We start from the raw sequence: 15264 nt of genomic DNA on the forward strand, positions 1-15264 counted from the left end.
ATCTAGTGATCAAGTTAAGACTGAGCTGCTCAGGTCCTAACTAATGTAAAGGTCGTTTCATTGAAGACAATAAGGAATAAACGAGTGGTATTGGAAGCAGCATCCAAAGAGGATGTGCAAAGGGTTAAGGAAAGTAGACAAATGATACTTCTGGTTTAAACAGGATGTAACAACTGCCATATTTTGCAAGGTTAATGGCTTTCCCAATCACCAGATCTGTCACTTCTAGGTTTTTATGTGCAGATATGCACATAAGAATAAGATGGAGCTGCATTCTTGCTATTGAAGTGCATATTCATTGTAGAGTTGCATTAAACACAAAAAAATTCTATTTTCATTTTTCATAAATTTTTTTTGTATTGCAAAGGGAGTTGCATCTTAATTGGATAACCCTGTATAACTCATTTGATGTAGCAAAATAAAAAATTAAATATCATTTTAAAAAAAAAATTGCAGGTTGTTTGTGACACCTGGAGTTGGTTGTTGAGTTGGCATGCTTTAGATTTTCTTTACTCATGTAACCACTATACTTCATTAGATTTAGACAACATACATCCGTAAGCCATTGCAGCTAATAGTTCATATTTCGAAAAAATCAAGACTTTCAAAAGAACAATAAAAAACAGCATTAACCAAGTCAGGAGGTTATTCAATTGAAACACTTTATATTAACTGTGGAAAGAAGCTATTTAATAAGTTCAAATGTGTAGGCAGTAAAAATGATGTAAAACAACAATGTTTTTCTTTCTCAGAACAAAAATGCAAATATTGTGCAGAAAAAGAAAAATATGGGTTTACCAGAAGAGTCCTAAACAGCTACAAAAGAAGAGCTAATGATATATTTGATTTTGTAATAACTGAGATGTAATAAATGATTTTATAGTATGAATCAGAGCTGTAATACTCAATATGTTCTACGTTGATAATGATATTAGTAAATTAATAAGAGGAGTTTACCTCAATATAGTACGTGGAACACTTCCGTATGATACCCTCCAGAAATTAAAACGGAAAAAACGAAAAAATCGACAACTTACCGGTACATTAAAGTAAAATATAAATAATTAAAGTAAATTATAAATAATTAAATAATCAATTTAACACAATTCAAAATCAATTCAAAACAATTAAAATTCAAATTAACGCAATTAAAAGAATCTAACGAAAATATTCAAAATATTCTTATCAGGGTTCCACGCGGTTTTCTCTTAATATCCGTGTAAATCAACACGAAGCCTCTGTTCGTGCTTCTCGTTCAGCAGCGTCAGAATTAGCCTTTCATGCCATTAACGAAAAACATACTTTTTTATTTAACGAGGCCAAAATACTTAACGTTCAACGTAATTATACGCGACTATTAATTGCAGAAACCGTTGAAATTAAATTACACGAGAATTCTGTTAATGTTCGGCGGCCATATTTGATCTCCGATGCGTGGACCTTTACGCGCATGCGCGAAGACACATAATCACTATTTAAGTTGCAGGTTTTTAAAATACCTTTCCCAGGTTAGGAAGCTTCGCGATAAATTAAAAAAAAAATTATCTACATCCGAACGATTGGTCTGTATTGAAGACCTCCATAGATTTGCGACGGGAAGCACAAGCCTCAGAAATAAAAAACAGACACGTTAATAAGTTGCAAACATTATCGAATAGTTCAAGACACGTTCATACGAATTCTAACACATTGTCGCGAGCTTGCGACCAAGTTCACACGAGTTGGGTGACATCCCCCCCCCACAGACACATAACGCACTACCACAGAATATGTCGGCTAGTTCACGAACACCCCCTCACCCAGTATCCAACGAACCGACACATCAACAGGTTACAAATCTTTCCTCGTGTACACTATCGCAGGACCAGATTTCACTTTTATCCAAAGGATTAAATTATAATTTACCACCTCGAAAGCTGCCAAAAAAACAATGCGTAATTGATTTTGAATTTGGACTTCGTAGTGTTCCACAAAAAGATGTATTTATTCAACAAGTTAACCAAGTAGTGAATAACATAAAAGAAACACGACTTCCTAAATTGAATACACATGACAGTTCAGCTTTACGAGAACTTCGAGAAAATAAGGACATTATTATACAGAGGGCAGATAAAGGAGATACAGTGGTAATACTAGATAAACATGATTATATTAATAAGTTAGATTCAGTTGTATCTGATAGCTCCACTTATTGTGAAGTGGACCCGACACTGTTTACCAATTTGGTAAATCAATACAATAAAACGTTAACCACATATCGTAAAAACGACTACATTACTATGGTTCAGTTGAAGGAATTGAAGTCCAGAACATACAATATTCCTGCACTTTTTGGTCAGGTAAAATTACACAAGCCTGGATTTCCGATTCGACCTATTGTTTCCTACAGGAACTCGGCATTTTCAGCCTTAGCCACACATGTATATAACATTATAAAACCTTTTAGACAGGTTATACAATTTGGGATTAAGAATTACGATACATTATTTAATAATCTTAAAGACTGTAGACTCGGCGACAATGACAATTTATTCTCATTAGATGTTACATCATTATATACGAATGTAAACGTTGAATACACATTAGATATTATTTGGGATATGTTAAATAAAAACTCGACACCGATTAATTATACGAAGCTGCCTATAAAGGAGATTTTTCACTTAATTAAACTATTAGTTGAGGCTAACTACATCACCTTTCGAGACAAGGTGTACAAACAAATTTTTGGATTACCAATGGGTTTGAGCCTGAGTGGCTTAATGTCAGAGATCTATCTCTCAACGATTGAGCAGATACATTTGACACCTTTTCGTCCCCGTATCACATACTATGGGAGGTATTTAGACGATGTTCTAGTTATTACCGATAGTAGTACTATCCAAGATATTTTACATTCGTTTAACAATATTCATTCTAGACTCAAATTTACATTGGAAAGGGAAGATACGGATACTAAGTCATTAAACTTTCTAAATTTCACGCTTACCCGGGACTCGAACAAAATACAATTTAGCATCTATCGAAAACCCACAAACACCGGTATGCTTCTACATTATAATAGCTACCACCCGTTCACCTACAAAAGATCGATTATCTTTAATCAATTTCTAAATGCCTATAAATATTCAACGACGGATTCTGCTTTAGACTCAGAAATACAAATATTAACTAGCAGATTCTTGAACAGGGGTTATCCCATTAACACTATAAATCGAATTAGGGTACAAGCTAAGGATAGGATACAAAATACTGCACCAATCAACAATAGTAATATCAAAAAATACTTTATTTCTGTCCCATATGTTGAACAGTGGCACAAACAGCTTAACAGATTCTTTAAAGATACCGAATTTAAAATTATAGCTAGGCCTATACGGAAGTTACACACTATACTGAACAATCGCTCGGTTCTTTCGGCGTTCGCAACACAAATTAATGATCTAGTATACAACATTTCTTGCGGTGATTGCGACTCGTCTTATCAGGGTTCCACGCGGTTTTCTCTTAATATCCGTGTAAATCAACACGAAGCCTCTGTTCGTGCTTCTCGTTCAGCAGCGTCAGATTAGCCTTTCATGCCATTAACGAAAAACATACTTTTTTATTTAACGAGGCCAAAATACTTAACGTTCAACGTAATTATACGCGACTATTAATTGCAGAAACCGTTGAAATTAAATTACACGAGAATTCTGTTAATGTTCGGCGGCCATATTTGATCTCCGATGCGTGGACCTTTACGCGCATGCGCGAAGACACATAATCACTATTTAAGTTGCAGGTTTAGCCTGATTCGATAATTTTCATTCCTGTGATCACGACAGTCGGTCGAAAAGCATTGTCAGCTTCAGGAAGGAAAATCGTTTTGAATATTTTCGTTAGATTCTTTTAATTGCGTTAATTTGAATTTTAATTGTTTTGAATTGTGTTAAATTGATTATTTAATTATTTATAATTTACTTTAATTATTTACATTTTACTTTAATGTACCGGTAAGTTGTCGATTTTTTCGTTTTTTCCGTTTTAATTTCTGGAGGGTATCATACGGAAGTGTTCCACGTATTATATTGAGGTAAACTCCTCTTATTAATTTACTAATAAATGATTTTGTAAAGTGGAGGGAAATTGTTGAAGTTAAACATAAGAAAGGCACCTGGGGTGGATGGGATCTATCCAGTTATATTAAAGGAGGTGGCACAGCAACTAAGCAAACCCTTAGCCATAATTATGAGAGCATCCTTGAACTCATGGGAGGTCCCCACGGACTGGAGATGTCCCCAATTCACAAGGGGGGGGATCGAAGGGTGACACGAGTAATTAGAGACCAGTTAGTTTAACTTCTGTTCCGGGTAAAATAATGGAGTCACTGGTTAAAGATGCATTGCAGGATCATCTAGACATGACTGCAGCAATAATTCAGACACAGCATGGGTTTGTTAAGGGAAAGTCTTGTCTGACAAATTTGATAGGATATTGTGATGTGATTACAAAGGAACTGGATGCAAAAAATAATTTTGATATCATATATTTGGATTTCAGGAAAACTTTTGATACTGTTGTGAATGGAAGACTATTGTACAAATTGGAGCAGAATGGTATTAAGGGCAAGTTGCTACAATGGATAAAAGGATGGTTGAGTGGGAGAAGACAGAGGGTGGTAATTAATGGGTGCTGCTCTTCGTGGACTAATGTTATTAGTGGAGTCCCACAGGATTCGGTGTTGGGTCCTCTGTTGTTTTGTATATTTATCAATGATATTGATGAAGGTATATCAGGTTTAGTGTCGAAGTTTGCAGATAATACAAAGGTTGGCAGGGTTGTTAATGGCAGTGTGCTACCGGAACAGGATCTAGATAATTTGGGCAGATGGGCTAAGAAGTGGCAACTTCTTAGCTGATAAGTTCCAAAAACATCTAAGCCATTGGAAGGGCACATGACTAGTAACCAAAAAAAAAAAAAAGTCAAGAAAACAGTGTTCCAAGAAATGTGACTCAATCATTATGAAAATCATAAAGAACATAATTCAGACCTTTCATACCTCAGCTATTGCATGCAAATCAGAAAGGCAATCCTGATTGACAAGCACAATTTTGTGAGTGACACTGTCAGAAGAACAGTGAAGCCGGTAATTTTCAGGATGTAATCATAGTCAGACAAAGCAACATTCAAATTAAGTAGTTATTTGAATCGTAACTGTTGACTGGACCACTCACAATCTCCACCTCACTACAGAAAGATGTTAATCTACCAGGAATTGGTGTATGGATGGGACTCTCCTTTTGTGGGATAATAGGACTTTACAGATTCAATGATACTGTTACTGGGCAGAGGTATCGTGAATTATTAATGAATAATGTAGTTCACACAATAAGAAATGCTTTTTGATATCCACCCAAAGTCACCACCTCACTTTCCTGGACTTTTTTTTTTGTATGGGAATATCCAAAAGATGAAGTGCACATTCATAAACCACAATCATTTGTTAAGGATTTGTTAAGGATGATACAATAGCAGGCAAAATTACAGCTAATATCCACCAGTGTATGTTAGGATTTGTTAAGGATGATACAATAGCAGGCAAAATTACAGCTAATATCCACCAGTGTATGTTGGGCTGTTGAGAAACAATGCCATTCATGTGCTCAATGCATTTGAAAAGGAGACATTTGTCATAAGAGTGCAGCTAGATGCATGCACATTGCTTATACAAAGTATTAATACTCCTTATTTCAAATGCATTTCAGATTTGTAAAAGTATGCCGACACATTTGGTCACATTTGGTCTGAACATTCAAAGGTACATGAGATTCATTTCGAGCCATCCCAGACGGACATATAAATTTGATGGGAAAAACAAGAGAATCACTGTGGATTTCAAGCATCCAAAATTAATTCAAGAAGCTGTTCCATCACAGTTTCCGAACTGCCCAAGATATTTGTCATCGCAAGCATTTACAAGGGATAGTCCGAAAAGAAGAAGCGAAGATTAGAAGGAAAAAACTTTGAGAAGGCCCTAAAAATAGTATTAAAAGTAAATATGATTATGAAAAAGCTCGAGAATTTCATACGTTTGCACTAGTAGAGTGCCTGAATAGACATACAGTACCTGAATGCTGGCAAGTTATTTCAAAAAATAACTATATTATGTTTTTATATATAATATTTCAGCTAGCACCTTCCATTGCCTATTCAGTTGTGATTAGTGAAGATTTCATGTTGTCGGTATTCATACAGAGTGCTGAAATTAATAATTAGGCAAGTCAAAGTCGCTGAAACTTCCTCTGAAGGTGAATAGTTTAAACTAGATTACTGACATATTAGAACAGACCAGTAATTGCCAACAGCAGTGATGTTAATATTATTTCCTTTGTTTTAAATGTTGCTTGTAGTTTACTGAATTCAATTGCGGGAGACATTAATAGCGAGAGAGAATAAGTGTTAAAATGCATATGCGAACAACTGCATTTGTTACAATGTGAAAAGAATGCACACAGATATTCCATCGAAGTATTAATATTTTCATATTTGGTGTCTTCGATATCTCCACATGCCTAAAAATTTCTAGCATTCTGCATTCCTACTTCTTCATCCAACCCCGGGGGTTCACATCTGGCACACTTAGGGTCCTGAGCTGGATATCATCATCATTCTCTTTTTTGGTGATTCCCTCCTACTTCTCTCTCTCAGGGTATTCAATTTTTTTTTTTGGCTGGTGCAGCATAAGCCTCAGGCTTCCTTGCACCATATGGCTAATAATAATAATAATAAGTACAATACTAAATATTAAAATATTAAATACTGAATTTTGTGTGCTTGGAAAAAGTGCAAGTGAGACTGAACATGTTAAAAACTTTATGATGATGAATATTTATCCTGAGCATAAGTTTATTGTTGGCATTCTTAATTTAAAGAAAGTTGAGAAGAATATGGTGAATGAAAAAGTGACAGGTATGTTGTGAGAACAGCAGAAATTGCTGAACGTTGATTTCAGAAGAATGCTTGCTGAAAAGCAATCTTGATGTTGGTAAAGATATGGTAATGGTCACTTCAATAGGAATTGAGGTGAATGAAAAATTTATGCTAATTTTGTACAACATTAATGGAAAATGAAAAATACTGGAGAATGCAAGAATCAATTTTTTTTTGAAATGGCTGATGACAAATCCTTTTTTTTTTAATTTAATTTGATTTAATTTAATTTAATTACTGGGGATGATAAATGTTTTGAATACAACCAACAGACTACACTAAATGTCAAACCTCTAAGTGGTGCTCCCAATCATATCAACCAAAAAAATTCAGTACAGAAAATCAAAACAAATTTATTTTTCACCCCCAATTCAAGAGGAATCATTTGCAAGGAATTTGTTCTAGAAGAACCATTAATGCCAATTTTGTTTAGAAATGATGGAATAATTGTAGCAAAGAATTCAACAGGTCAAACCAGACTTTTATGTACTGTTTCTGCTGCAATTATGCACTGCACATTCTCCATTAATTGTCTGAAGATATATTTTACAAAAAGGGATTACTGAGATCAACCCTGCTCCATTCACCAGATTTTGTTGTCTGACTTCTTTCTCTTTCCAAAGTTATAAAAAGTAAAATGAAAGAAGAACAATCATATCATCTAAAATAGTGTAACCATACTGTTTTGGATGGTGTGACATTTGTTTCCATTAGTTTTGCTTGTATGCAGAAAATGTCTACCAATTCAGAGTTAACCCAGTGATAGCACAAGCCAAAGAAAATAAAAACTTAAATTAAAATGGCTATCAGTGATGTAATATGAATTTTAATATTCCTTCAGTATATTTTTGACTTTTGATCTGCACCCAATTTTGTTGGAATTTGAAAAATATATCCATAAAAAAAATGACTTAAGTATTAAGCATTCTGTGTACACCTATGCACCAGTTCATGTAACAATGGGCTTAAGTATTTGTTGAGAGCTGCACGAGTAATAAAAATTAACATCACAGATCAGAAATATTACTTCTAGAGGAACATAATGTTTAATATTCATTTATTTTTGGTTTTTATTTCATATATTATGTATACAGCAGTCAGTGATACGCTGCTTCTATGACAATTTTTGAACACACATCAGAACTTCAATTCTGCATGTGGCCATTGTTATTATACTAAACATAGCAAACCTTTATAATTATATAGCACACAATGTCATCAATTTCATTTGCAGATGTCAAATTTTATTTGAAATCTAATTTGCATATATTATACACTTGATTGCAGAAATTAAATGAAGTGCAGGAAAATGACGGAAGAAAACCTGGCTCTCAGGTTCTTTGATTTTTTTTTTTTTTTTTTTTTATTCTTTAATTTTTAAAACAAAGCTTACAGTGGCAGACAAAAAACTGCATCACTTGTGAATTTTGCAAATAATAATGTGTTTTGCGCTACATTGTGGGTTGCAGAAATGTTTGAAATGCATTTGTTAGATGAGATGCATATCTCTTTGAATGAAATCCAATAAAAAGACAACACCCGATATACCTAATTGCCATAAATATCTTCTCAAAGGGTAAAATGCATAATTAATGGAAATATGCGAAACTGTGCTCCTGAGATCATGACAACCAAACGTATATTTTATTGCACTTGCATGTACAAACTGAAATGACAAGTTAACGTAATAGTATTATGTACTGTAAATCAGCAAAATAAGTCATCAATATTTTGGTGTTCCTCCTCGAGCTACAATTACAGCCTTGCAACGATCTGGCATAGAGTTAATCAACTTCTGGATACACGGTTGCACAATTCCGTGGTACCACACCCTTACAATGCTCTCCTACAACTGAATCTTACTTGTTGGCTTCTGGGTGATTTTATACATAATGTACCAGCAATTTTCATCATCAGCCATATTCAATCCACTGCAGGATGAAGGCCTCTCCAGCTCCTTCTGTTTTGAGCACTGGCCATCCATTTACTACCCAAAAACTCATGAATTTCATCTATCCATCTCCACCTTTGTCTTCCAGGTTTTCTTCTAGCTCCTCTTGGGTACCATTCTGTTATTTTCTTCGTCCATCTGTCATCATGTCTTCGAGCTATGTGTCCTGCCCAAGACCATTTTAGTTCTTTAGTTTTGATAAGAATGTCCTTTACTTGAGTTTGCTGCCTAATCCATGTGTTTCTCTTCTTATCTAACAGTCTGATTCCCAGTATAATTCGTTCCATTCTTCGCTGTGTAGTTCTCAGCTTCTCTTCCATTCTTTTGGTGAGTGTCCAAGTTTCACTTCCATAAGTCATGGTGGGGAGTATACATTGATTCATTATTTAACGTTTCAGACAAACTGGGATATTGCTCTTCAGTATGTGACTATATTTCCTGAATGCTATCCATCCAAAATTTATTCTTTTCTTGACTTCCAACCATTTATCATTATTACATCTAATAACTTGTCCCAGATAAGTATATGACTCCACCTTTTCAATTACTGCTCCTTCAATCATTATTTCCCTTTCCATGGCATACTTGTTCATCATTACTTTTGTTTTAGCCATATTCATCTTTAGTCCAAAATCCTTACTAACTGTGCATAACTGATTAAGATTTTCCTCTAATTCTTTGGTATCGTGGCTTATGACCACAATGTCATCTGGTTTAGGTACTCTCCGTTCACATTGACTCCTTTCTGCGACAAGTCTAATCTTCTGAAAGCTTCCTCAAGGGCAGCAGTAAACAGCTTCGGAGATATTGTGTCTTCTTGTCGAACTCCTTTCTCGATTTTAAATTTCCTACTGTCTTTGTCTAGTCTAACAAAGGAGGTAGCACTCTCATATATTTTCTTCAAAATCATAAATGTATGGGGTATCTATGCCTTGTCTTTCCAGTGCCCGAAACATTGCCTTATGCTGTATGGAGTCAAATGCCTTTTCATAATCCACAAATGCCGGGCATAATGGTGTTTTATATTCATTTGCTTTCTCCATTAGCTGTGATATTACGTGAAGGTGATCCATAGTTGAGAATCCTGTCCTAAAGCCAGCTTGCTCTTTCGGTTGATTCTCATCAAGTATTCTTTCTAATCTGTTAGTAATGATCCTTGTGAACAACTTGTAGATGTGGGAGCAATTTTCAATAGGGTTCAAATCTGCACTGTTGCTGGGCCAATCCAACACTGTAATGCCAGCATTTCTGAGGTATGACTGTATCTTAAGGGAGAAAAACAAGGGAAAACATTGCTGTAAGTAAGTTTTAAGCTTTGTGAGACAAGAAGACAAACTCAACATTAAATCTAAATAGCATAAAACTTACCAATTTCTGTGTGGCAAGGTGCTGAGCCCTGTTGAAAAATGCAGTTTTGGAAGTCTCTGTGGTGATCCCTTATAATGGGTTTCAGGCACTCCTCCAAGATAGCAGTATAGGTTTCTGCATTCACCGTTCCATTAAGAAGAAGGCTTTGTTGACCCAACAAATGAGGAAGTGACTTGTTCGGGCTAAAACACGTTTCATGGACAAAAGAACAATAGGACACCGTCATCTTTTCTGACGAATCGAAATTCAACCTGCATGGCTCGTATGGGGAGCGATATGTCAGAAGACAAAAATCAGAGGCATACCATCCTGACTGCATAACACTGACTGTAAAGTTCCCTGCCAGTCAGATGGTCTGGGGATGCATAACAAGCAAAGGGGTGGGGCAAATTAAGTTTATTAATGGAACGGTGAATGCAGAAACCTATACTGCTATCTTGGAGGAGTGCCTGAAACCCATTATAAGGGATCACCACAGAGACTGCCCAAATGAACTATCCAAAGCTGTCTTTGGATTCATGTGCTTGTTTCAACACCAGAGGCCATCTCAAAGTCCAGTTTTAGATCAGGAGCACTAGCATGCTGATTACGAAGGCATAGCTGTTTCAAATATCCATCTTGGGAAGGTTTAGTCACTCTGTCTTACGGCCTAATCCAGGTCTTCTCTTCACATCACCGGTTTCATTAATGCCATACCTTCATGCTTTAATTTCAGCACCTGAAATACTGTTGACTGGTGGCAGCTTATTTTATCAGTGATAGCACGCATAGAAAGCCCTTCCTGGGACAGAACAACAGCCATACATTTTTTTTTCTTGGTGTCAACTGAACATATGGAGCCATGCTTACACCTCTGCAAAACAAGATACTAATGAGCATGTATACCCTTCCAATCCTGTATTTAGAGAAATGGCTGATGCAATACCTTTGCTTTGCAACAAATAAAATGACTTAATCAAACAAATTTCTTATACATTTCACTACGAATGTTACTTTTTTTAAGGTGATGCAGTTTTTTTTGTTCGCCACGGTATATTGAAAAACTAAAGACTTATTTTAAATACAGCTTGCCAACATACCATTCCTGTTGCTTTGATGCCACTCATGTATTTCTTAAAAATTACAATATAAAGAAATTGAAATATAATGTAAAAAAAGTATTTTCTCTCTTTCCAATGTTCATCCCATGCATGCTATTATAACCTACAAAGGGTACTAGGAAAGTTTTGCAATATGACACAACAATGAATCACAGGAAGCTGCTTGTTGCTGCATGTTGAGACATGTTCATACGTGCATAGTAGCCGCCACGGCAAGTCGATGGGCTCAGTTATTCATTAGTAGTGAGAGTGTAAAGTGCTTGTGATGGCATCGTGGTCACGAAATGAGATAAGGACAGTTTTGCGGTATAATTTCGTGCGTGGTTTAACCATAGACCAGTGCTTAGAAGAAATGACTCTTGCACTAGATGACGATTGTCCACATCGTACAATGATATTCAGGTGGTATAGAGAATTCCAAAGGGGAAATTTCACTCTGGAGGATTCTGAGAGGCCGGGAAGGCCACGAACCTCAGTTACGGAGGAAAACGTTACTGCTGTGAGGAAAATGCTTGACGAAAACAGGCGAGTGACCTACCAACAGATAGAGGATACTTTGGGCCTAAATGCACCAGCAATTCGTTCGATTCTGCAAGATCATTTGCACGTGAAGAAACTTTGTTCTCTCTGGGTGCCGCATCAACTGACTGAAGAGCAGATGACACGTGTGACTTGGTGCCGGGAGATGTTAAAAAAGTTTGATAAGGGACAATCTCAGTATGTGAACAACAGCGTGACGAGACTTGGCTGTACTATTACGATCTGCCGACCAAGGCTCAAAACAAAGTTTGGGTCTTTGATGATGACGACACACCCGTAATTGTCAGAAAATCCCGATCTGTAAAGAAGAAAATGATAGCTGTATTTTTCAAATCGAGTGGAATTGTGGAACGTGTCGTTTTGGACACGCAGAAGACAGTCACAGCTAAGTGGTATACTGAACAATGCCTGCCTAAAGTCATTGGATCTATGAAGAACCTACGGCCAAAGTCAAGAATGGACACCTGTTACCTCCATCACAATAATGCTCCAGCTAACCGCGCCAAAGCCTGCACCGAATATTTGACCATGACAGGACTGAAACTTCTCGAGCACCCTCCCTGCAGTCCAGACCTTGCTCCCTGCGACTTTGCACTGTTCCCGCATGTGAAAATGAAGCTAAAAGGGAGGCGGTTTTCCAGTGATGAGGACCTTCTACGGGCTTGGGACAACGAGTGTGCTTTACTCCCTAGTGAAACTTGGCAGAACTGGTTTAAAGATTGGTTTCGGAGGATGGAGAGGTGTATTGAATGTAGAGGAAATTACTTTGAAAAAATTAAATAAACAAAGCTGTATTGCAAAACTTTCCTAGTACCCTTAGTATAAATAGTAGAGGTTATAATACCTCTATTGCTTGGGGTTTTCAGAAAGAAAAAAAAAATAAAGATCTGTCAGTTTTCAATACACCTTACAGAGAAGAACCTTCAAAATTTAATGAATCTGGTGAACAAGGTAGTAGTAGTAGTGGCATGTGATGCAAGAAAGCAAATGTATGAGCTTATGCAGCATCAGCCAAAAAAAAAAAAAAAAAAAAATCACACCATTCCCTCCAAATGCCTGTCCAGTTCCTCCTTAAATTTATTTAACCTGTCAACTTCCACAACGACAGATGGAAGTTTGTTCCAACGATTAACCACCCGCTGGCTAAAGGCAAATTTCCGCACATCTATTCTACATCTGTCTTTTCTTAATTTGAATTTATGCCCCCTTAGGTTCGTAATCTGAACAAGTGAAAGGATCCCATCAGAATTCAGCGTGCTGAACCCATTCAAGGCCTTATATACCTCAATCAGATCACCGTGCAGGTGCCTAGTCTCCAGCCACTGCAATTTGCAGAACTTAAGCCTCTCTTGGTAAGAGGATCCCTTCATTCCCCTCACCAATCTAGTTGCCCTTCTCTGTACACACTCAAGTAAATCTACATCCTTCCTAAAATGAGGCCTCCAGACCTGTATGCAGTACTCAATGTGTGGCCTGACCATTGCTTATACAGAGGGACAATCACCTCCTTTTCCCTGCTAGCAAAATTCCTATATATCATTGACAAAATCCCATGACCTGCCCTGGCAGCCTGTCTGCATTGCTCAGAAAACTTCATATCTGACTGCACATTTACTCCCAGGTCTTTTTCATTTTCTACCACCTTAAGTGTAGTACTACACAGTTGGTACGTTTCTCTGGGGTTACTTCTACCCATATGCAGTACTTTGCATTTGTCAAGGTTAAACTTCAGTTGCCACTTCTTAGCCCATCTGCCCAAATTATCTAGATCCTGTTGCAGTAGCACACTGCCATTACTGTCATTAACAACCCTGCCAACATTTGTATCATCTGCAAACTTCAACATTAAGCCCGATATACCTTCATCAATATCATTGATAAATATACAAAACAACAGTGGACCTAACACCGAACCCTGTGGGACTCCACTAATAACATTAGTCCAAGAAGAGCAGCACCCATTGATTACCACCCTCTGTCTTCTCACACTTAACCATCCTTTTATCCATTATAGCAACTTACCCTTAATACCATTCTGCTCCAATTTGCACAATAGTCTTCTATGCGCAACAGTATCGAAATCCTGAAATCCAAATATATGATATCAAAATTATTTTTTGCATCCAGTTCCTTTGTAACCACATCATAATATCCTATCAAATTTGTCAGACAAGACTTTCCCTTAACAAACCCATGCTGTGTCTGAATTATTGCTGCAGTCTTGTCTAGATGATCCTACAATGCATCTTTAACCAGTGACTCCATTATTTTACCCAGAACAGAAGTTAAGAGACTCCCCGTGGAGACTCCCCTGAGTCCAAGGATGCTCTCATAATTATGGCTAAGGGTTTTCTTAGTTGCTTTGCCACCTCCTTTAATATAACTGGATAGATCCCATCCACTCCAGGTGCTTTTCTTACATTTAACTTCAACAATTTCTCTTCCACTTTGCTCTCAGTTATTACAAAATCATTAAGTATCCTGCTACAATTTGATAACCTTCTGCCATTTTCAAACCTTAATAATTCTTCACATGTGAATGTAGATGCAAAATACTCATTCAGTTTGTTTGCTATCTGAGCAGGATCATCAACAGTCGAACCATCGATGTCAAGTGGACTAATCTGATTCATCCCCTTCCTTTTAGAGTTTATATAAGTAAAGAAATCCTTGCTGTTTTTCTTAGCATCTTTTGCCAAGGATTTCTCGTAATCTGCCTTCGCCTGCCGAACCTCCTTTGCGACCTGATTACAGATTAACTTATATCTGCCATAGGCTTCTGAGTCGCATGATAATTTATATGCATCCCATGCATTTTTCTTCTCTGCCCAAGTCTCATTAGTTCATTTGACAACCATTTAGGCCTAAACCTTGAACAATATTTCTTAATAGGTATGAAACTTTTAGTAGCTTCCACGATTAATTCCTTGAATGCTTCCCACTTAGAATTGGGATTACCCATCTGAGTAAAGCTCTACATTCCCCTGATCAACAAAATTGGATGATCCAGTGAGACTAAGGTGTTGCCAAATCCAATGCAAAGTTCCTGATATCTTGCTTAGACTCTTCCAGCTGCAAGATTTCCACATAAAAAAAAAAGACAATTGCTTATGCATGCTTTTTTTTTTTTTTTTAACTGTTGCAGAATCCCTGTTTTGATTTTTGTTTTTTTGAACTGTTGCAGAATCCCTGTTTTTTTTTTTTATTTGATTGGTCTTTATGAAGAAATATTATTGGTTATCCAGAAGACGTGTCTTTTCATAGACAGTTCAATAAAAGTTTGAAAGCTGTGTTGCTTCACATTATACACCTGCCGATTCCAGTTGTACACTC

The sequence above is a fragment of the Mastigoproctus giganteus genome, chromosome 10 (genome assembly GCF_048544385.1).
Source record: "Mastigoproctus giganteus isolate SK-2022 chromosome 10, ASM4854438v1, whole genome shotgun sequence".
NCBI lineage: Eukaryota > Metazoa > Arthropoda > Arachnida > Uropygi > Thelyphonidae > Mastigoproctus > Mastigoproctus giganteus.